Raw genomic sequence first — 23,154 nt, 5'->3', positions numbered from 1 at the left:
TTAAAATTTGTAAATCAATGCAACTCGATTCTTGGCACTAATTGTCTACACCATTGTTATTCTTAGGAAGAAAAAGTTGCAGTGTACCTAATTAGTCATTTCACTATATAGGGAAGACAAAGTTGATAGATAAACAATTGTTGAATTTATCTCCTTCCAAAAAGACTAATGAAATTCAAAAGTTTTTCATTAAATTTATCTAAGCATTCATTGTCATTTTCACAAGAATATTTGGTACCACCCATGCTAAGGGGCTCATATAAATTTTTGTCCATCTTGCAAGGTTATATAAATTTTAATTTTTTAAATTGTTGATAGTATCCAAAACTAGAAAAACATTTTTGTATATATTGTAGTTTATATATTTCATTGATAGAACCATATAAATTATTATGATCCATATATGTAGTAGAATGATGTAAAGGATATCTTCCATAGTAATGTGAAGAGTATATTTTTTAGCACAAAAACCTTAATATAACTAAGTAAATTATTTTGGGTATGTAATTATGTAGGCTAGGGAAATTTTAATAACTAAAATATCAAAGATAATAGAAGAAAGGAGGAACATCTAGTAGTAGTCCATCTTGATATGTTGGCACAAGTCCTCGAAGAAGGGTTGCACACAAAAAATACTTTGTTGTCCATCACAAATGGTAAAATTCGTGCATTTTTTAACATAGTCTTGCTTTGTGTGATCAATGCCCTCCTTAATCTTTCACATTTCATATAGATATGTCTTGTTTCTTATGGTTTTGGTTATTTCATGCATTTTCTAGCATGTTTCAAGTTGTTTTAGGATTCACACCCTCTTGATGTATCATCTCATGCCATCTTATAACAAGTTTAAACTTGATCTTGCATATGTTAAAGGTTAAGTAGCATAGTAATTGCCCACATAAACAAGCAATATTTTTGGAGTAGTGATAATATTAGGAAAAATATTGATGTGAAAGATGATCAAGAGTTCGCATTCTATATTTCAAATCTATCAATTATACATAGAGAGGAAACAATTCATTTTCCCAAACTAATGAAAATTGAAGTAGATAGGTTCCTTCTAGCCCACACACGTCTATAATGTGGACTACAAGGTGACATGGACTTCACATGGTAGACCCATATGGAAAAAACATAGACATCACATATATGGTAAACACAAGTATTCATTTATGTTCATCACAAAGTATCATCACTACCTATTTATTCATAATCCAAAAATCCATTGATCCATTTCTTCGAACTACTAGAATGTAGAAAAATTAAATGGGGATTTGGTGAAAGCTGCACAATATTTTTTGAAATTGATCATACATTATCAATCAGTCTAATAACGGTCAAGAATCATTATTCTCATAGAAAATTATTTTTCATAAAATGATCAACCTGCGTAAGCTTCTTTAGGCTAAAGGCAATTTTGTACTTATTCTCTTTTTATAATTTTTTGTCCTAATTTTTTGTAGATTATTACCACAATTGGTATACTAGCATAGGCTCTCGAACGCATGAAGAGTTGGCTAAATTTAGAGAGTCAAGTTAATTTAAGTCAAGTCGAGTTAAGTCATAGTCAAATTTAGTGTGTGGTTCATGTCAAGTTATTTTAGGTGAGTCGTTAGTCGGAAAGGGTTAAATACCCTTCACCGAGCTCATTGTAATCATCAAGTTTTTATGTGATCGATAGAAGAGCCACAACTCGTGTTATTGTGTGTGATTTATTTTTGTAACACCCTCCTCCCACATCTACCCAAGTAATTGGCCAATTGAGGTAAACATGTGATGAGAAGCTATTGTGATTGGATTCAACCTCCTATGTTACCTTAAGGAAATGAAATCAATAGAAACACAACATACATAACTTCCACATCAGCTACAAGACCCTTGAGAACCATCCCAACACTTCAGGCAACTTTCCCCTGGGTCACATTGAAGTTTTTGATCACTTGACCTCTAGACAATCTCATGCTATGGGCATGCTAGCATCCAGGGACTTCTAGACGCTCTCACAGGCCTGCAAGCCAGCATCCAGGGACCATTTTTTCTAGTTATGTGTTAATGTCCCTCGGATTTGACCCACTTTTTGAGGCTCAAAGCCCAGGTCATTATCTAGAATGGAATGAAATATTCAAAGCGGTAAAATAATAAGGAAGCAAGGATGCAAAATAGATTAGTTGAACAAGACCTTAACCAGACCCCTACTAGCCATGACTGGCATTTCGTCAAACATATCACAAACATGAAATCTAGAGGTGTAAACAACATATTTAAGCATAGGGATCTCATACTTATCTGAGAATTGCTAAGAACTATTATTCTCTCATGTCATTTGCTACATTATCATCTATTTAGGTCATAGATATGTCGTCCATTCATTTACAAGTAAAAACATGATGAGAGCCATACATAAATGTTGTCATAAAAATATACATAACCAACATAGTAACAACATAAATACCATAAATGTACATCAGCCATAGAATCCACATATAAACCAATACATTCACATGAAAACCAAATCGATGAATTTCCCATTAATGAATGTAGAAACCAACCAGGGATGGGACTACCATATTCCACCCGACCATAGATTGGCTGAGCCAAATCTCTCTTCGGCCAATCACCCCCGTCCCATATTCCAAGCATGAATGTGTGACTCATATCCAACCAAAAGAACCAAATAAGCATGGATGCTACCATATTTCTCCACCTACACTGTGAGGAATTTGAGTTCCTCCTAGCCTCTAAGGATTTACCGTAATCCACAGTTCGATCTAGGGATCAATAGGCCATACTACACTGAGACCCACTCTCCAGGCTTTACCATACATCCCATCATGGGACTACTAGGCCCAACAGCGAGCAATCCACCTCATTTATTTACCGTATATCTCGTTATTCACCGAAAAAGATTTTTAGGCCCACCGAGGCACACAATCTTGGGTTTACCGTAACCCAAAATTTGGCTCAAGGGTTACTAGGCCAGTGGCTTTACCGTGATCCACAGTCCGGTTCAGGGACCATTAGGCCATGTGTTTTTCATTTCAGAGATCCAACCCACTCAGCTTTGAATTCATCCGATAATCCAACTCAACCGAAGTATGAGAACCCACCTCATCAAGGCTATCAGGAAATGGCAAGGCTACGCTGAAAAACACTGTCACACCTAGAAAAACTCATGCCATAACAACAAAAGAACCACATGTAATACCATGCATACCAAATCTAGCAAGGAAATCACATATGAAAATCAATACCTGCAAAGAATCCTACTGTAGCTGATTGATCCTGCTTTTCCTTGCTTGATCTCCATTTCCTCTTGCCTTCTTTCCCTTTCTTGATCCAATGCCGAAGTGCTCCAAGAAAACTATAAGTTTCCGAGAAAGAGAGAGAGAGAATAATGAGAGATATCCAAAACTAAACTGATATAAGGTTCATAACTGATCCTTAGAAGCCTTTTTATTAATGAGGCCTCTATTTTCTTCATTTTCCATTATTTTCCTCCTCACATGCAACTTGTGATCTTCCACCTCTCCTTTCTCCTAATTTCCATTATTTTCATAAATAAATGTGCCAAAAATGTCATTTTAACTTTATAAAGCCTTATCCATTGCCTTTGTTAATTTCCTTAGCCATAATAAGCAAATGAACACCCCATACAATGTCTTGCTCAACATTAAGCTTGGAATAAGTGTCCCATCAACTGTGGTTATTATATTTAACTTTTATTACATGGAATTTTCAGCAAGGTTGTTACAATTTGTGTTATTTTTTGCCTTTCATCTTCTCCCTTTCCAACAAATTGGTATTAGAGTCAAGAAAGGATGACAAGATCTGCGATACCTATAGAGCCAGTGAGAAGAGGGCCAAGTGGAGAAGTGTTATAGACATTTTTGGGCACTGCAACCCCAATCATAAATGTCAATAAACCAAGGGCTCTTAAGTCCCTAAAAGTGTTGTTCCGACCCCTAAAAGAACAAGGTCAACCGATTACATCTTCTCCTAGAAGTTCTCCATGAAAAACTACTCAGAACTGGTCAAAACTGGACCATTTTACTTGCTCCATAGGCAAAGTGCATTGCATCCCACCTGAATACACAGAGTAGGTGCGATGCATGTCAAAAAGCCCTCCTATGGGGTGTTATGGGCGAGAATGGACAAATGGCAGGGTCAATCCGCAAGGTGGAGGAGCATGGAATCTTCCAAAAACTTCTCCTGTGACACTTGCCTCTCTAAATTCGACCAGGGATGAGTAAGAGATCATCAATTTCCAAGTGGAATCAAGAACTATCAGAGAGAAGACACTAATCAAATCTCAAAAGCTGACTCACCCACCTTGCAAACATCTATATATGGATCCCTCATCCCAGAGATCCAGAGGCTGGAATTTTGCATCTTGTAAGGAAGTGCTGCTGGTTTCTTGGTGCAATATCATAGTGTTGGGTGATCTAAGCTTTTCATGAGGTGAAGAAGGGCTTCTTACTGAGAGGATGATGCTGGGTCAGAACAATTGGTTGTAAATTCTCTTGGCTCTTTCTTGATTATCAATAAAGCTATTCAAGTTTTCCTCCATACTCTTGTATGATTTATGTTTTAAGCATTTGTATGGTCAATTTATATCTGATCCTATATTGTTTATGATAATAGATCTATGTTCTTGGATAGTATTATGCTGCTTTGATTCTACAGGTGCCCTGTGAAGCTAGGTAGACAAAGAAGCGAGTAGCAAGAGATCTATCAGAAGGGAGAGGAATCAAACAAGGAACCAAGCGCAAGACAGAGGTTGGTCTCCTGTATTCTTCTCTCATCTATTTCTCATAAAGGAAAACGAAAGTGGTTTTAGTTTGTTTGTTTCTAAGGTAGCTACCAGCCTTAGTGGGATTAGCAGCTCTGCATAGACACTATTCCCGGTAACAAAATGGCGACTCCACTGGGGAGCAAGTAGATTGTTTGTTCATCTACATTTGTTTACTTTATAAACTTACAGACGGAGCCTGAAGTCAAGCCATCTAGCCTTCAAACAGCATTTGCTATGCAAGTGCAAAGTAGATCAGCGCTGCTTCAGTCAATCTCCGGGTTTTGTTTATGAATTAAACAATTTATTTACAAGCTCTCTAATTGCCCTAGTGGTGGCTCTAGTAACCTCTTTAGATCTACCCCTGTGATTGATTTACTGATTACCACTTGGTCGGCCTAAATCCCTGAACTGAAATGCAAACTGTGACCCGGAACCCAGTCCAAGTCTCGTCCCTGGTCCAGCACACTATCTGTTCTGTGAACTTCAAATGCAGCGCACTTCCCGAGTGTAGTAGGTGCGTTGCATTTCAGTTTCACTGTGTTACAAGTGTGTTGATCAGACAAGGCCTTTGTTCCTAATTTTTGGTTTCTGTGTTCATTCTTTTCAGCTCTATTCAGGAGTTTTGCTGCTTGTAGTCAGTACACCTCTGTTTGAAACCCCTTTCCTTGCTGTTATTCCGCCTCAGTTCTCCTTTACAAAGAAGTAGCGTAATTGTACTGTCGTTTCTTGATTTGAAAGTGTCGCAAGTGTCGTTTTCAGTCATATAAGAGAATATGATTGTTCTTGATAGTCGATTACCCTGTTACTCTTATATTTGATCTGAATTGGTAGTTTTTCTAGTGTCGAAAGCAAGTTTTCAATTCCAAATCGCAAAGTGTTGTCATTGTCCTCATTTTGTCTTGAAAAGAAACTTGTTAGCAATTGTCGCTTTGAAAAACAATTCAGATGTGCGCTTAGCTTTCTTTTTATCATTTACACATCAAGAAGGCTGAAAACAAATACATGCATGTGCATTTGCATTTAGGCTGTTTGTCGGTTTGATTTAGGACAGTGCATATAGTGTGTGCTCTTTTCTCTTTGTTGAAGGAATGCCATCTCTCTTTCCTTAGTAGCTAGGATTTTCATTTGCAAAAAGAAGACTAAACGACTGTTTATCATCTTAGATTGCATTTTAGGAATTGTACATCTACATCACGTGGTGAACCTGAAAGGAAAATTTCTTAAGCAAGATCAACTATAAAATAAATTTAATGAATCTAAAAACGCTTTGGAACCTAACGCACAACATCTAGAAGTCTAGGCTAGAGACGTATTCCAGCGTCGTAAAGCCTGGTAATTTTTGTTTTCACTGTTGGTTGGGTGATTCCTCCACTTTGAGACGATAAGTGCCAGTACGGACTTGTGCTCCCACGTATCATCGAGTATATTTTGGGTGACCACAATAGGCTTAATCCTTTATCCATAGGAAGCCGTGTCTGCCGCCCTATCGATCACAATGCACTGAACACAGCATTCGGGAAGATTGACTGCCGTACCGTAAAAAGTATTCTGCAGTTTTGCGATTGGTTTGGTAATCCCTCTGTCTAGATTTCCAAAGCAGTCCCTTTCGTTCCTTTTCAGACTCCTTAATGGAAAAGGTCCATCTGAGCACTTGTCACTTCAGGCTCATTAAAAATCGAAGGCGACTAGAGTCATCTTTTGCTTTTTATCGACTCTTAAAAATTGAAAAAACAAGTTGTGTCAAAGCGTCTAAAATTTATTTTAAACGGAATAATTATCACCTTTCCTACGTTGGTCTTAGGTTGAGGAAAATGGAGTCCACCAACCAAGGAGTTCCCTTTGGAGGAAATCCTAGTCTCTTCTCCTCTTGGGGAGATGTTGGTGCACCCCATATGGCCACATTGTCGCTTCCAGGATTGACAATCGACTTTCCCGTATGGCTCTTCTCAACCTCTGTCATTCAGAACACCGCGATTCCTGAACAATCAAGTCAGCAACTAAACGATACCAGAGTTACCCCCCGACCCTCTACTTCATCCAATTCTTCCTCTCCTCCTTCCTCTTCGCTTGATGAAGCTGGTAAAGCAAAAAATCAAGTACCTGAGAAGAAGAAGGAAAAGAAGAAGAAAGAGAAGAAGAAGAAGGAGCCAAAGGCGAAAAGGGGCAACCAAGAATCATCTAGCAAAAATCCACACACTGCACTGACCAGGCCTAAATCGCCATGTGTCATTTTCAAAGGAGACCACTATCATCGAGATTGTCCTTGCATCCCTCGGATCTTAAGGGACTGGTCTCCTCGTTTGCACAACCCGGTGTCATCAACCTCTGATGATCATGTTGAAAATACACCGTCAACTAGTGAAAGTGAAGCCCCTGGACAAAAAGGAAAATGTAAATTTCCTTGTAAACTGTGTGAAGGTGATCACGCCGTCCACCGTTGTCCCTTCTTAGATGAGGCTAAAAGAGTTTTGGACGACCGTCCAATTTCACTGTTACGGCTTCCTCCTGGATATAAGAAACTCTTGCCGAGACCATCGCTAGTTGAAAATCCGGCTGACACGCCCTTGTGGTCGGCTGAAGCATCTATCATTGAAGAAAAACCATCTAAATCCACACCAGACGAAAGTCAAAAGGTCGAGGCGGCAGTTGAACCGGTCTTGCCTTTAGAGGTTCCATCTTCAGATGATACAGTCACCAAAGAGAACAAGGATGACACCGTCCAAATTCTTTTCGTAAGCATAGACTCTGATGAACATGGGGGTAGTCTACCCATTCCTTTACCGCAGGAAGGAAGTTCGTCAGGGTTATATCCGGCCGTCTATTCGGTCCCACCTCCAAGCAACCTAGTTGTTTCCTTTGACTGGAATCTACTAGGTAGACCCTATTTATCGGCTAGTGTACCATTTCGAATCATTGCTCAAATATATAGAATGGTCATGGCCAGTACCATCATAGATGAAGGGGCTTCTGCGAGTATCCTTTGCTCAACTTCTTGGAAAGCGCTTGGTTCGCCATCGCTTTTGCCTGAGATGAGAAATCTAACAGGCTTTGACAAAGGAACCAGTTGACCATTAGGGATCCTTCCCAATGTGCCCATAACATTGAGAGGGAAAACCGTTCACATGAATGTAATGGTAGTCCAAGGACCCCTGGATTATAATCTACTCCTTGGACGAGACTATATTTATTGCATGGGAGCCATTGTCTCATCACTGTTTAGAGTAATGTGTTTTCCGCACGAAGGAAGAGTGGTCAAGCTCGTAAACCAGCTTTCTTTTCTCGGTTCACACATAGCAAATAGTCATATACCAACCTTGAATGGTATTTTTACACAAGGAATGTCTCATCAATCCCCAGTCCGTCCTCCTGATGAGCGCGAGTGATTCAGAGGATATGACTGAAACCCAGGGGGCATGCACCCTGGTCTGCTTTTGCAGGGAAACTTCAGGTATAGGGTAGGTTTCCGCGAGGGATATATGACTAGTCCAACACACCCATCCATTTAGGAAAATGGGGATTAGGCTAGAATAAGATTCCCTCGTCAAAGTTATGTGAGTGGAGGCGTCTACGCCACTCACCTTTGTCTATTTCGGTAGGCATCGCCGAAGAAATGTTTTGTTTGTGGTACAAATAGAACAATCTTTGGTAACCTGAAAAAGGTAGGCCTTTCCCGGCAAAACAAATGTCTTGTCTGCAAATTGAGGGGTAACCTGAAAAGGTAGGCCTTTCCCAATAAAACAAATGTTTTGTCTACAAATTGAGGGGTAACCTCGAAACTCTATTTCACTATACCTAGGGGCATGCAAACCTTTTGGCATGCAAGCGAAGAGCGACCATTTATTTTTTTAAATTTGTAGGTCCTCTAACCCTATAAACTCGTAGGATTGGTCGTTTCCTAACTTGCATAAAGAAATGATGTGGGGCAAAGCTTTGAAAAGATGCCGTTTTTAGATGAGACATTCTTATTATACAACTGGATCGAGCAGTTTTTACGCGGAATTCAAGCTCGTTAAAAAATAAACATAAGCAATGAGAAAGTGTTTCCCCCAACGTTTAAGCTCATTAAAAAATGAACCAATTTCCGGTAAATAACCATCGTGAATGTATTACTTCAGCCTTTGAAGCCTTGGTCATGTTCTCATCATCACCTCCACTCTGTATTGGCCGATCATTCACCTCCATTTGATTTTTTACCCCTTTTGAGGAACAACTGCGAAGAGTGATCTTGTTAGCCATCCTTGTAACACTGCTGTGATTGGAAAATTCCAAACCTTACCTGGAATCAGCTGCTACCCGAATTTATCACTCGTTCCTCAAAGACGAGTCTCCTTTAAGCTCTTTTGAACTGACTCATAAAATATGAAAATATTGCCGAGCCATTGGCCTCTCCAGCTCGTTAAAGTGACTGGAAGTGTTATCCCTCCTTTATATTTTAATCTTTTTGGACCTGAGGGATTATTACACAAAAAGATCGAGCGCTTGTTTTGTTCGGCTCGTTAAAAGTACCGAAAATTCATCCCTTCTATATTATTTTATACTTTTTTGGACTTAAGGGATTAGATGACGAAAAAGGATTTTTGGAGTTTCCTTTACGTCCCTTTTCAGACTCTCTAAAATTGAAAAGGACCGAGTTATCTTTGTCGTTAAAATCGTTAAAACCTAATAGCGACAAACTTGTCCATAACAGACAAGAACGAGTTTCACTATCGCTAGGCTCGTTAAAACATAGCGATGGGTTTGCCCGAAGGGAAAATTACAGAACAAGCATATGTTATCCTCCTCAAGCTTGACAAAAATAAAGAGGTACTGGTCAGAAATGACTAGGGAAAAATTGGGAAGAAAACTTGAAGAAACTTTGTTGGTAGCAAGTCGCTCTTGAACATGACACTTTCACTCCGCATTCAAGTCGGGTTGGGTTGTTCCACTCACTGGTCACATCACCATGGTTCCATCACACCATCCACATTTGGGGTTAATGCTACCGATCCATCATGTTTGTGTCGCCAATATGTTCAAGAGAAGTCGCTTAGAGAATTCACCTGTGTCTCACCCACTATAATACATTTTCGCTCCATTCTTTCATGACCGCCACCCTAAACCTTATATCACCAGATTGTTTTCACCTCCATTAAAATCATTTGCTCTGTTCCATGTCATTGATGTGGGATTCACTAAGGCCCTCCTATGACAGATCGCTTCTTGTCGACATCAACTCATTATCCAAGAAATCGATCTAGGAACAACCCTTTCAGTACTTTGAAGGTTGCATGCCTCAATGGCAAGTTCCTCACTTCCGGCGACAGGTTTACATCAATGGCCTTCGACCGAAAGATTTTGCGTGGTGTTCGACGCCAAGTCCTTTATGCACACCACGTAAATTGTACTATAGTACCTTGAGGGTCATCATCATTATCGGTGATTCCTCTCGCGTCCGTTAACGGCTTACATCATTGGCTGGTAATCAGGCGATGTCTTTCCATGTTCGACTCCAGAACATCTCTCACATGGATCGAATTGTACTTTGAGTGAAGATCGAACGAGATTGAAGACCCCGGATCTAGTTTCATCCATCCGGGCTGCGATATATATTCAAGAAAATAAAAACATCAAATGTACATCATTGCTGCACAGATAATCATCCAATCTAAGGGATGATGGCTCTACCAGAATCATCAGTCCACACTTAGACGATTGTCTGTCCTATGTGCATGAAAATGAATTTATAAAGCTGAGCATGGGAATGCCTGACTCAGCTAGATCATGAAAATAAAATGAAGATAATGTATTGTATTGTATCTTATTATAGGTCTCCTTCCAGCTTGAAAGAACTTCAGATCCTCATGATAAAGCATTTCACCCGACATCAACAAATTAACGACCTCATGCTTTAGGGGGCAACTGTTATAGACATTTTTGGGCACTGCAACCCCAATCATAAATGTTAATAAACCAAGGGCTCTTAAGTACCGAAAAGTGTTGTTCCGACCCCTAAAAGAACGAGGTCAACTGATTACATCTTCTCCCAGAAGTTCTCCATGAAAAACTACTTAGAACTGGTCAAAACTGGACCATTTCACCTGCTCCATAGGCAAAGTGCGTAGCATCCCACCTGAATACACACAGTAGGTGTGATGCATGTCAAAAATCCCTTCTATGGGGTGCGATGGGCGAGAATGGACAAATGGCAGGGTCAATCCGCAAGGTGGAGGTGCATGGAATCTTCCAGAAACTTCTCCTGTGACACTTGCCTCTCTGAATTCGACCAGGGATGAGTAAGAGATCATCAATCTCCAAGTGGAATCAAGAACTATCAGAGAGAAGACACTAATCAAATCTTAAAAGCTGACTCACCCTCCTTGCAAACATCTATATATGGATCCCTCATCCCAGAGATCCAGAGGCTGGAATTTTGCATCTTGTAAGGAAGTGCTGCTGGTTTCTTGGTGCAATATCATAGTGTTGGGTGATCTAAGCTTTTCATGAGGTGAAGAAGGGCTTCTTACTGAGAGGATGATGCTGGGTCAGAACAATTGGTTGTAAATTCTCTTGGCTCTTTCTTGATTATCAATAAAGCTATTCACGTTTTCCTCCATACTCTTGTATGATTTATGTTTTATGCATTTGTATGGTCAATTTATATCTGATCCTATATTGTTTATGATAATAGATCTATTTTCTTGGATAGTATTATGCTGCTTTGATTCTACAGGTGCCCTGTGAAGCTGGGTAGACAAAGAAGCGAGTAGCAAGAGATCTATCAGAAGGGAGAGGAATCTAACAAGGAAGCAAGCGCAAGACAGAGGTTGGTCTCCTTTATTCTTCTCTCATCTATTTCTCATAAAGGAAAACGAAAGTGGTTTTAGTTTGTTTGTTTCTAAGGTAGCTACCAGCCTTAGTGGGATTAGCAGCTCTGCATAGACACTATTCTCGGTAACAAGAAGGCAGACATTTTTTTTTTAAATTGCATTGCAAAATTGTCACATTGTTAAAGAGATAACAATATGCAAGTGGTGTGAAATATGCACTTAGTTAAAAAACGGCACAAATCTCATTTAACTACGAATCCGCAAAACTTTGGGGTGGTGGCCGTAAGTCGAAAGGCTGCATCGTAATTTGAAATTCAAATATTTCGTTTGAAAATGTCACATAGGAGTTTTCATAAGGTTTTTAAAGTTTTCATATAAGATTTCAAAAAGTTTTACCAAAGTTCAAGGTTTTATGCAAACATATTCTTTAAAAATATTTTTATTATAGAAGGGTTTTTTAACGGACTTTGAAACCGGGTTATTTAAAAGCTTAATATAAAGTTTGTTTAAAAGGTTTTATAAAAAGGTTATTTATAAAGGTGCTCTAAAGGGCCTTTCTTAAAGTTTTGTTTTTTTGGCCTCGTTATATAAAATAAAAAGGGGAAAATGACTCTACAATTTTTTTATAAAAGGAAAAATTTAGGGATTTTGGTATTTGAAGAAGACATATTTTTTTAAAGATGGCGTCATCTAGTTTTCAGCCCTAGTTCCCACTATTTACAAGGAACGATTATGATGTGTGGGCCATTAAGATGGAGACCATGTTAAAGGCTCATGATGTTTGGGATCATGTCTAGTTTGGGTTTGCAGAACCTAAAGATGAAGTAGAAGAACGATGTCTCACTAATGCAGAGAGTTATTTATGGAAGAAAGACAAAAAAAAATGCACAAGTATTGCAGCTTATCCAGCAGGGAATGGACTGAGCAGTGTTCCAGAAGATTATGATCATGTTTTCAGAAAAGACATCATGGGAGACCTTGGAAACAAGCTATAAAGGTATGGCCAAAGTCAGTAATGCTAAGTTTCATAATACTAGGAGAGATTTTAAAAGTCTACAGATGAAGGAGATAGAAGACATCAATCCTTTCATAAATCGGGCCATGACTATCGTAAATCAGTTAAAAATTTATGGTAATAAAATTAAAGATCATAAAGTGGTTGAGAAGGTCCTCAGATATTTGTCTACAAAAATTGATGTTGTGGTAGCATCCATAGAAGAATCCAAGGATTTGACATCATTGATAGTTGATGAGTTGATGGGATCACTTCTATCACATGAGGCAAGGATAGATAGAAATAAGGATTCCACTTTACAAACCGCTTTCAAAAGTTAGGTTTCTATTTCAAGAGACAGAAGTCGAGGAAGAAGTAGATCGAGAGGTAGAGGACATAGCAGAAGACATGGTGGCCTGAGAGATGGCCGACAAGAGCATGAACATGAAAGTGGAAGCAACAACACAAGCTTCAAAAAAATCAAAGAGTTGATAAATAAAAGGTGAGATTTTATTATTACAATAAATTTTCTCACCATGCCCGTGATTGCAGGAAGAGGTTAGATGATTAAGGGAACCAGAGAGCTAATGTCACTACAGAGAGTACTAACTCCATGTTTCTAGCTTTTCATACCATGCATGAACCTTATGATAATGTGTGGCTATTAGACAGTAGTTGCAGTAACCACATGACATGAAACAAGAATTTGGTTGCAAACTTGGATCAATCTGTGAAGACAAGGTAAATTTGGGGACTGACAAGACTGTGGAGGTAGATGGAAAAGGAGTGATCAACATTCTGACCAAGGAGGAGCATTCGAAGAAAATCTCATATGTATATTATGTCCCTGGTCTCAAACATAATTTGATAAATGTTAGTTAATTGACACATAAGAGATACATACTTATCTTTTAAGGCAAAGAATGTGTTATATATGGAAATCCCCCAAGAAACCAGCTGATAGAAAAGGTTCAGATGACAAGGAATATACTCTTTCCTCTAGTTATGAATTACAGTGATCATGTAAGTTGTTTTACAGTTGCATGTTCTAATGATTATTGGTTATGGCATTTTTGGTTTGGACACTTGCACTTTTTTGGTTTAATATTGTTACAACAGAAACAAATGGTCGGAGGATTACCTCCCATCATAGAAAATGCTAGCACTTGTGAGTGTTGCATATTGGGAAAGCACCACCATGAAATTTTTCCCTAGGGAGTTGCATACAGAGCAAAGAAACCTCTTGAGCTAGTGCATACAAACATGTGTGGACCTACGAGAACACATTCAATAGGTGGAAGTTGTTACTTCCTCACTTTAATTGATGACTATAGTAGAAAGACTTGGCTTTACTATTGAAGGAGAAGTATGAAAATTTTGCAAAGTTCAAGGAATTCAAATCCTTAGCAGAGAACCAAAGTGATCGACAGATCAAGGTATTGAGGTCAGATCATGGTGGAGAATATGATTCAAAGGCATTCCATGATTACTGCAAACAAAATTTAACCAGAAGACAGTTTACACCTAGGTATACACCGCAGTAGAATGGTATAGCACTGAGAAAGAACAAGACAATTATGAACATGTCAAGAATTGTGTTGAAAGGAAGAAACTTGTATAATGAGTATTGGGTAGAAGTAGTCACATGTGTTGTTTATGTGATAAACAGATCTCCTACAAAGAGTGTGATGAACAGAGTACTAGAAGAATCATGTTTAGGTATGTCTTGCAGCATGTGTCATCTCAGAGTGTTTGGATGTGTAACTTATGCACATGTGCCTAAGGAGCTAAGAGGTAAGTTGGATGCTAAAATTGAAAAATTCATATTTACTGGTTATAGTGAGCAATCAAAGCTTACAAATTGTATAACCCTATCACACAGAAGACCATAATTAGAAGAGATGTTGTGTTCAAAGAAAAAGAGTCATGGAATGGTAGTATAGACAAAACAATTGATGCACAAGTGCCATTGATGGAAGAATATGATGTAACAGAAAAAGAGTAGCAAGAATCATAGGTGAAGACACCAAACAGAGACACGCCAACAAGGAATCCAATATTTTTTGATCAACATGGATCTTCAAGCAGATCAATAGACCAAAATTTTCCTCACAACCAATCAAGTGATGAATCAAGCAATGGTAAGAGAAATATGAGAAGTCTGAAAGATATTTATGATGATTCGGATGCTAGTTCAATTTTTTCATTGTTGTCTTTCCAACCTTCTTCGTTTGAAGAAGCAATCAGAGATGAAAATTGGTTGAAAGCCATGGATGAAGCAATTGAAGCTATTGAAAAGACCAATACATTGGATTTGGTTGATTTTCCAAAGGATAGAAATATCATTGATGTAAAATGGGTATACAAGAAAAAGCTGAATGAGAAAGATGAAATTGACATATTTAAAGCAATGCTTGTAGCAGAAGGATTCTCATAGCAACCGGGAATATATTTTGAAGAAATGTTTGCTACGGTAGCTATATTGGATACTGTAAGAGAAGTTCTAGCCAAAAAACCTCAGAACAAGTGGAAAGTATATCAGATGGATGTGAAACCAACCTTCTTGAATGGAATTCTATAAGAAGAAATTTATGTGCAACAACTTCCAAGTTATGAAGTTAAAGGTAAAGAAAATAAAGTTTACAAGTTGAAGAAAGCTCTCTATGGACTCAAGCAAGAACCTGGATTGTGGTATAGCAGAATCAACAACTACATGATCAAGAAAGGATTTTTTAGAAGTAACATTGAGCCTACCTTATACACAAATGTAAATGAGCATGGGAATATTTTGATTTTTTTCTTATATGTTGATGACATGAATTTTACAGGTGATCTTGAGTTAGATGAATTTAAAGTAGCCATGATGAAAGAATTTGAGATGACATAGCTTGGTATCATGAAATATCTTCTTCCCATAAAAGTCAAGAAATTTGAAAAAGAAATTTTTATTTATCAAAATAAATATGCTAGATATTTTCTGAAAATATTCAGGATGGAGAATTGCAAACATGTCCCCACACCAGTTGCAACAGCTACAAACTTAAGCAAGGATGATGAAGGAACATATATCAATCCTACTCTATTCAAAATATTGGTTGTCAGCCTCATGTATTTCATAGCTACAAGACCAGATATTATGCAAGGAGTGAATTTGATTTCCAAATTTATGGAGACTCCAAAAGACACACATTGGAGAACAAGAAAATGAATTCTGAGATACATAGCATGAACTAGAGATTGTGACATAATGTATGAAAGCGTAGAGAAGAAGGATTTGATTAGATATACAGAAAGTAATTTTGCAGGTAGTTTGGATGATAGGAAGAGCACTTTTGGTTATGTGTTCCATCTTGGTTTAGGTATGATTTCATGGGAATATAGGAAGCAACCTATTGTGACACTTTCATTAGCAGAAGCAAAATATTTAGCAGCAACATCAGCAGCATGTCAGGCAACCTCATTGAATGCATTATCCAAGAATAATGTGTTTCATCAAAAGAGAAATCATATTGATACTAGATATCATTTTATTAGAGAACTTGTGAGCAATGGATAAGTTCACTTGAAGCCTTGTAAAATTAGCGATCAATTAGATGATATATTTAATAAGTTAGTAGCAAAAGATGCGTTTGAGTTTCATAAAAAAAACTTAGGTGTGTAAGCCTAACTAAGACATAGACAAGCATACATGCTTGAGTTATGTTGACAGTGCTGGACCAGCCAACATTCCAGGGATATCCCTAGTAAGAAGTCCCAACTAGAACTCAAACTCTTTGGAGTAGGAGTCCTAGTAGTGGGTGGTAATGTAATGCCTTGACCGTGATAGTGTGCAGAGGTAAGTATGATAACTTTGGGCTGAAGCAAGTGTGTGACCTTGCAGTGAGTCAAGTGAGATGCATGGGGGTTCTAACACACAGAGGGGAAAAGGAAGTGTGCCCCTTAGAAGCCTGTAATAGTACGCAGCTCGAAAGGAACACACGAGGGGAATCACATCACAAGATAAAATGCGGAATAGTCCACAAATTAAATTGATGGGTTAATCCAACAACACGCATTCAACAATATTCATACAATTTCATACAATTTCATACAAAGTAGTTCATAAGAAAATGTGTAAGTTAAACAACATACATTTCTACAACCACTAGAATAGTCCAACTACAATAAAAACATATGGATGAAAGTGTGATGGCTTTGTTATTATTATTATAAGTGAAAGTTCCATCCATACATACACCATTGATAGCCACTAGCCCCAATAGTGGAACATTACAGTCAAGAACACTTGCTCCTCCAAAGAAGTATACTCGCTCTATGTTGTGGAGAAGCCAAGGCTTGTCACAATACTCCCAAGCCTTTTCTAAGCCTAAGCCTAGCCAAAATCTTGGCTCCCAAAAGCCTGTTTTATGAGTTATGAGGTTCTATTTATAACAAAGAGTGGGGTGACCCTTGACATTCCCATTTGTTACTCTTTGACTACCCTCATGACTCTTCAACTTCCTTACAAATAACTCATTGCATAATATGATGACCATTCATATTCCACTAATGACACTTGGAATTTCACTTATAACACATTTACAAATAATATTACATTTTCCACATGTACCCATGTGAGACAAAATAGGCTAGAGACAACCTAACAAGAAAAAACACTATGACTCTAAGTTTGGGGAAAGACTAATTCACATTAGAGGAGTTTTGAGGTCTAAAACGGGCTTCCTAAGGAAATTATAAGATAATAGTGTAAATAATAAAATAATATTAGATTACAACATCAAATTTTAGAGGGAAAAAAGAAAAAACTATTTTTTCAGCTTATCTCCCTATGGGTTTACTCAAATTTCGAGCAGCAACACTCGTTGGATGTAGAATTTGATTCCTCATCCAAGGAGTACCCATGGTGCATCCTTTCAATGGACCCTGCTACATGAAAAATGAGAAATACATGAAAACATGATTGCAATCACATTTTTTCATGTATTTCTCTTTTATGTGTAGCAGGGTCCATCAAAAGTATGCAGCATGGGTACTCCTTGGATGAGGAATTAAATTTTCACCTATGTCTGCATATGTGTTTAGGTAGATCTCAATGAAGGTTTGCGAGATAAAATAGGGCTCAAGTGGATGGGAATTGTGTATTCCCAACCCCTAGACTATGAAAATACAACTTTTCGATATAGGAATTACCAACAAGCTAGACACCTTCAAACTGTATGTCCCCTTTCCGAAAGGGGCTTCCTCCTTACAGTCATCTAAGAACTCTAGCCGCAGTTGGAGGGACCTTAAGGAAAGAAAGAGATCCAAAATGTAACACGCCTCCCTTGTGTGTCAAACTTTGCAAACGTAAGCTGAGAAAAGCTAGGTATGATGTGTAATATAAAAAGTAAATACAATATTAATAAATTAATCACTTGGAAAAGTGAGACACCAAGGGATGAGATTCTTGCCAAATCACATTGGTGAATGGGAAAGGATAATTCTTCATGATAAAGCTTCTAGATTTAATTCTAGATAAGTTGGATGGATTAGAGATAAGTATCCATCGAGAATAACATAAAAGTTGTGTGGGAGAGCAAGGCAATCTTCTATGAGGAAAATCCTCGTGGGAGAGAAAGGTGAGCTTTTCTGAGATAAGCCTAAGAAAATGGATAAAAAGATCCATAAAAGCGGGATGTCGCTAATGGAAACCATATCATGAAAGAAGGTATTAAATACCCATTGCATAGATCAATTGGAGGCAATTGATCCATGGCAAGAACCACGACTTAGTGGTGAACTGAAGAGTCATTTCTAGGTTGGTTGGCGGTGCTCTGTTTTCCAAGTGTCGTTCTCTCTTTTGATCTAGTTGGACTCACTTGTGTGGGATGTTCTGTATGTTGGTTTCTTACCCTCTATGTTGTAAATTCCTTAGCATATGAGAGAATTTGCTTGAGTTTTAAATGAACTGCATGTGGCATTAATGAGATGATTTTATGGATGCACATAAATGAAATTCTAATTACGGTCACAATATGTGGATATTATGTAGAATTGGTGTTAGCCTGTCTTTTGTTAAGATAGTGAATAGTCATGCTTGAGCTGCTATGCAAATTTGTTAACTGTGGTTAAGGCTCAACTATATAAACTATGGTACATGTTATTTATGCTATGCATCCAATGCTGCTCTTCTCACTAATTGTGCATAATCCCTAAGATACACATGTTAACATGTCATGCAACTGTGGCAAATGGATTATTGATTATGTATGATGAATTATTTTGTTTTGAAATGGTAGAGCCTATGGTTCGGGTTATCTAATATATGCATTATGTGTTATAGGATGAATTGCATCCATTGAGGCATTCTAGTTATTTATTCGTATTGCATAAGATATATGTTGGTGGTACTTTCGGCCATGACAATAGGAATATGAACATGTTATATGGCAAAGCTAGTTACTGTAAATGGATGACTTGATCTCCATAAATGTTGGATTGAATCCTCAAAGGAGGAATACTCGAATGCAGGATATTGAATAATCTTGATTGATTCCTCCTTTGTGATGTGATGTAGGCATGGGTAGAAGTGCTTGTGTTAGCTTTGTTATGAGGTAGTTGTATATGAACGCATGTGACAACCATTACATCTAAATTTATTACAAGCTAAAATTAGTAAAGGAACCCAATATGTTGCCTTTAATATTGTGGCTAGGAGGTATCTGCTAGTAGTTGGTGAAATTTAATGGGGTGTCGAAGAGGTATGTTACACAAAAATTCAACTAGACATGGAAGAGACAACCCACAACATCCTAATGAATTGAACAATAAATCGTAATGCATTCAAAGCATATTGTTTTGGATTAAAGATTCCTCTAGATGTTTCACTGCAGAAGTAGATATGTCCCTCTAAGGTTGATCGAGTGTCTACTGAAAGAGGACCCAAAGTTGATCATAATTCATGGAACAAGGTACCAATCAACCTTAAGCACAATTCAAGAATAGGATGAAAACCTTAAGCATGACCACCAACTCATCGAATGGCCCTAAGGCTGTGATATACAAGAAGAGGATGAAAACATTGACTTTGAAAGCTTTTACAACCAAAGAACCTTAAAACCCCAACTCCCTCCTTAGGACAAGTGTATTTGAGTTTACCAAGAGTTGGCTTCCAACACACCCAACGCTCAATGCCAAACATGAAATCATACACTAAAACACAAAGACCGTAAAGCCTTTCAACATATTGACAGAGTACACATTCTTCCTTGAAATACACATTCTAAGGAAACCCACAAATGACTTCTCCTCATTTTGAGGATGGTACCCAAGTTAAATTGGATTGCATAGGGATTTCTTAACACAAGGTTCAAAATTATTACAACAATATACTCATTAATCACTGAATATGTCATTTGTAGGAATTGAAGTTAGGTGGGGAGGATAACACTCCTCTCCATTGTTAAAGCTACACCCAATTAATAAGCTCTCCATGTGCCACAATAAATGCAATTTTTATGACTATAATGACACATCCCTCGAGATTTCCTTCCACACCAAGACTTTTCTCCATGAACTAAAGAGTGACCATTTCATTATTATATTATACATACATGTTAATATAAGCATTAAAATTTGTATTCCTTTGTAAAAAATGCTAGTCCAAGAGATACATTTGATCACCTTGTCTCATATCCAATATCCAATGTTGACCCCTATATCCTTAGATCTGGAGTGAAGGTTTCATTTCTAATGTTGTGTTTGAGTTTAAATTCTAATTAAATATTTGGGTTAGCCAAGGTCATTAATTAACTTAATTCCTTTGCAATATACAATGTATCATTATTTTTTTAAGTTTAATTGGTGAGACATGTCTGGGGGATTGAACTTTCGATCACTTCAATACACAAGGGCTTGTCGACATGCTTTTTGCCAATTGTGCTACTACCCTTAGACAATATACAATGTATTATATTAACATCCACTTAAAACAAATTGACTTTTGGGACACATGTCTCTTTGATGATGAAGGGAGACCAATTATGTGATGTCAAACACATTCCCTCACAAACACTCACAAAGGCCCTACACTTTTTAGGGTTAGAACCTAGGTTTTCTACTATGAAACCAGCTCACAAAAAGATAGAAAAGATAGATCAGCGACTTAGAAATCAGCCTCTTTGAGGGAGAAAACTCCTTTACATTACACAAATGAACAATTATTGGATGATACAAATAACAAAACCTCCTTTCTATATATAGGAGTCTAAGGGGTCACAATATAATCAAAGTCGACATAACAATAATAATATAAGGGCACAAAAATAACAATAGTGGGCTTCTATGGGTCACAATAATAACAATATGGTGACAATAAAGGAACACCAATAACAATAAGGGCTACAATGACAATAGTAATGTGGGAATCACTAGTATTATAGGGACCTAACATTGTCTATATGGAAACACTTTATAATTTTGAATTTATCTATTGTAGATTTGTACATAGATGGATATTCCTTTCTTTGAATTTATATTTTAGACTTATTTCTTTCAACCAATTGATTTATAGCTCATGGAGTCTCAAGTAGCACCAATCCCCTTGGTTCTATTGGATTGAATAACATGAATTCTCTTTTGGAATCCATAATATCTCATTCATGTGCTTCTTATTTCTCCCATAAGACTTTAGCATAGACTCCATGATCATGTTTGTGTCCCTCTTAATAACGCACTCCTTGGAAGGGGCCATAAAATCTTTTATTAGAACTAAACTTGGATGTCTCTTCTTTCTTTCCCTTTGATTCTTCATTCAATCATACCACCCATCAACTTGTTATTTTTCCAATTTTCTTATAATGACCTTTGTTGTTGGGAAGATTCCTTTCAAATATTTTGTCTTTGCACATAGATACACATAAAGTATCATTATTTTAATCTAATTGATGTGGTTATTAAAATCACCAATATTTAATTAAATATGCATTGTTATACCTTTTCTCAAGTCAACTTCAATGCAAATTCTAACACACGTGTGTATACCATTCCTTGCTTGGTTTGTATCTTGTTGTAAGTCCCCAATATATTTATGTTGGCTTTTGAAAGATCATCTCATCCCAAAATAAGTAGGGGGAGATTCAATATTCAAATCTAGGGTGGCGCTGAAGAAATGGAAATTGAAGATGGATTCAATTATAGAAACTATCTTTTGAAAAAAGGTTAGTTTTGTCCCAAAATGAAAGTCCCTCCTTCGAGACCTTGCCACAACTTCCATAGTTGTGAAATTTTACAATAATAGAACCTCTAGAGTAGAGGCTTGCCATATGATTAGAACTTAGGTTGGAATTGATTTTATTCTTGAACTTTTTGGATGATGAATAGAGATCATTAAATACATAGTTTGAAGTGTTTTCTTGTAGTTATTAATGAACTTGTTAACCATCCATAGATGAATACTTCCCTTGCACATGTACTTTATTTTGTCAATAATGAAAGAATCCTACTATGTTTTTGGTATATTCGACAAGACTACATCTTTAAAATAAAGAAGATTCAATTCTTAATGCTTTGCAATCCTATAAGAGGGAGGGAAAATCGAAGTCACATAGGAGGAGATATTCCCTTTGTTTAGCAAAAATCCATGGAGATAAAGCGCTAAATGCAATATTAACCCCTTGTTTATGTCATAATTAGGGAATATATATTAGTTCTCTCAAAGATTAGTCTTATATATTTAAAAAGAATTTCTTATTTATTCTAACTAACCCTTAACACTGTTTATAGAATAATTTCTCACCATCACAATCACAATAGTCATTTTTGAAGGCAAAAACTACATCAAAACTTTTTGAATATGCAAGTAGATAATCTCCACAAATGAAGATGAAAAAATATTTTGAACATGTTTAAAGTGGATTAAAATATAACAATGAAAGACACAACAAAAATCTTAATACAATAATAGCTCAAATAATTATCTTTAACAAAAATCTATTAAAAATTACTATAAAATTATAAAATGAAATTAACATTAATAAATAAATAATTAATTTATATAAAATCCCAATTTAATAATGAATAATTACTTAATTGATTTATGTAGAATCTTAATTTATATCAATTTTGTGGCTCAAAAAATTGAGATAAACCATTATTATCCCACACACTTAGGTTTAGGCTCATTCCTTTGTCTTCTTAAGTTCTATCCATCTACGAAGCCTAGGACTCTCATAATACTTCAAAGAAAGCATTGACACATCAGCTAGAGAAAGGTGCATTATTTTTCATTCTATGTTTGGATGTCGCATCATTATTTTATTTTATCTGCCCAATTATTTTTCCAAGTAAAAAAATTATTTAGCTTAAATAATAAAACATATAATATTTCAAATTCTTTAAGTTCTACTTCAAGTAAAGCACTGACACATCGGCTAGAGAAGGGTCCATTATTGTTTCAGAGTCAGAGAAGGGTGCATTATTGTTTCGGAGTTCTATGTTTGTCGCATCAATATAATATATAATATTTCGAATTCTTTAAGTTCTACTTCAAAGAAAGCACTGACACATCAACTAGAGAAGGGTGC

This window comes from Pinus tabuliformis, chromosome J, assembly GCF_031772625.1.
Source record: "Pinus tabuliformis cultivar Carrire ecotype Pingquan chromosome J, CPIR1, whole genome shotgun sequence".
Taxonomy (NCBI): domain Eukaryota; kingdom Viridiplantae; phylum Streptophyta; class Pinopsida; order Pinales; family Pinaceae; genus Pinus; species Pinus tabuliformis.
This window is presented reverse-complemented; position numbering follows the sequence as displayed.